This window comes from Nylanderia fulva, unplaced genomic scaffold, assembly GCF_048542155.1.
Source record: "Nylanderia fulva isolate GAGA-0341 unplaced genomic scaffold, ASM4854215v1 Scaffold819, whole genome shotgun sequence".
NCBI classification, from domain to species: Eukaryota; Metazoa; Arthropoda; class Insecta; order Hymenoptera; family Formicidae; genus Nylanderia; species Nylanderia fulva.
The window spans coordinates 22,501-25,000 of record NW_028190938.1 but is presented as its reverse complement, the minus strand read 5'-3'; positions in this window follow the sequence as shown (position 1 = coordinate 25,000).

Genomic DNA, 2,500 nt, shown 5'->3' with positions numbered 1-2,500 from the left:
AAGTTGACGCCGGCCGTTATGTGGTGCCGCACGTATAATCACGCCCGTAACGAGCCGTCTCGGTTGCCGCGCGCGCGATTTCGCATCGGGCGAGTGTTCCGTACCGTAATCGCGGTCACCGCAGCTTGCGTGTTGCGTATCATCCGTAATAATTCGAAATATATGTCTCCGACACGTGGGTTTGAGAGACACGTTTCGAGTTAGTAATCGGACAGCGCCCTTATGTCGAGCGAGCGCCGAATAGTAAGTAACTTTCGTCCGAAACGTTTTTACGTAGCTCTCCTCGTTGCGGCGCCGTAAATCGTCGTTAAGTGTTCCGGAGGTACCGCCGGCGGTCGTCTGACTTCGAGAGTTCATTCGGTCGTCCGGAGGTGCCGCCCGTCCCGGAGGTGTCGCCGGTCGGCCGTGGTTGCCGGAGGTGTCGCCCGGCCCGGAGGTGACGCCGGTCGGCCGTGGTTCCCGGAGGTGTCGCCCGGCCCGGAGGTGTCGCCGGTCGGCCGTGGTTCCCGGAGGTGTCGCCCGTCCCGGAGGTGCCGTCCGTCCCCTAAGTTGACGCCGGCCGTTATGTGGTGCCGCACGTATAATCACGCCCGTAACGAGCCGTCTCGGTTGCCGCGCGCGCGATTTCGCATCGGGCGAGTGTTCCGTACCGTAATCGCGGTCACCGCAGCTTGCGTGTTGCGTATCATCCGTAATAATTCGAAATATATGTCTCCGACACGTGGGTTTGAGAGACACGTTTCGAGTTAGTAATCGGACAGCGCCCTTATGTCGAGCGAGCGCCGAATAGTAAGTAACTTTCGTCCGAAACGTTTTTACGTAGCTCTCCTCGTTGCGGCGCCGTAAATCGTCGTTAAGTGTTCCGGAGGTACCGCCGGCGGTCGTCTGACTTCGAGAGTTCATTCGGTCGTCCGGAGGTGCCGCCCGTCCCGGAGGTGTCGCCGGTCGGCCGTGGTTGCCGGAGGTGTCGCCCGGCCCGGAGGTGACGCCGGTCGGCCGTGGTTCCCGGAGGTGTCGCCCGGCCCGGAGGTGTCGCCGGTCGGCCGTGGTTCCCGGAGGTGTCGCCCGTCCCGGAGGTGCCGTCCGTCACCTAAGTTGACGCCGGCCGTTATGTGGTGCCGCACGTATAATCACGCCCGTAACGAGCCGTCTCGGTTGCCGCGCGCGCGATTTCGCATCGGGCGAGTGTTCCGTACCGTAATCGCGGTCACCGCAGCTTGCGTGTTGCGTATCATCCGTAATAATTCGAAATATATGTCTCCGACACGTGGGTTTGAGAGACACGTTTCGAGTTAGTAATCGGACAGCGCCCTTATGTCGAGCGAGCGCCGAATAGTAAGTAACTTTCGTCCGAAACGTTTTTACGTAGCTCTCCTCGTTGCGGCGCCGTAAATCGTCGTTAAGTGTTCCGGAGGTACCGCCGGGGGTGTCTGTTCGAGAGTTCATTCGTGTCCGGAGGTGCCCCGTCCCGGAGGTTGGTGGGGGGGCTTGTCGCCGGGTTGCCGAGTCCGGAGTTTTCCCCGCCCGGAGGGGTCGCCGGTAGGCCGGGTTCACGAGTGTCCCCGTCCGATTGCGTCGTCCCCTAAGTTGACGGCCGCCGTTATGTGTTGCGCACTAAAATCACGCCGTAACGGCCGTCCGGTTCCGCGCGCGCATTTCGTCGGGCGAGTTTCCGTCCGTAATCGCGGTCACCGCAGCTTGCGTGTTGGTATCATCCTAATAATTCGAATTAGTCTCCGACACGTGGTTTGAGAGACACGTGTCGAGTTAGTAATCGACAGCGCCCTTAGTCGAGTGGCCGAATAGTAAGAACTTTCGTCCGACTTTTACGGCTCTCCTCGTTGCGGCCCGTAATCGTCGTAAGTGTTCAGGGGTTTTTCCGAGGCGGTGCCGGAGGGGCGTCGCGTCGGTGCGCGCGGGTGCGTCCGTCGAGTGTCGCCCGAGTCGCCGGGCCGCCCGGGCCGCGCGGGGGCCCGGGGGTCCGTCACCGGGGTTGAGAGACCTTTTCAGTAGTAACGACAGGCTTGCGAGCGGCGCCGAATAGTAGTAACTTCGTCGAACGTTTCGACCTCTTTTCGCGCCGTAAATTGTCGTTAAGTGTCGGAGGTACGCCGCGTCGTCTGCGCGCGTTCGTCGGGTCGTCCGAGGCCGCCCGTCCTGGGGTCCCGTGCGATAAGGTTCGCCGGTGGAGGTTCCGGTGCCGGTCAGCTGTCGCCGGCCGAGGCCGCGTAGTACGTGGTCCGAGTGTCGCCCCGGGGGCCGCCGGAGTGTTCGGCCGGAGGTACCGCCGGCGCGAGTCGGCCGGCCCGGAGGTGCCGCCCGCCCGGAGGTGCCGCTGGTCGGCCTTGTTTCCGGAGTGTCGCCCGGCCGGAGGTGCCGCCGACCCGGAGGTGTCGCCCGGCCCGGAGGTGACGCCGGTCGGCCGTGGTTCCCGGAGGTGTCGCCCGGCCCGGAGGTGTCGCCGGTAGGCCGTGGTTTCCGGAGGTGTCGCCCGTCCCGG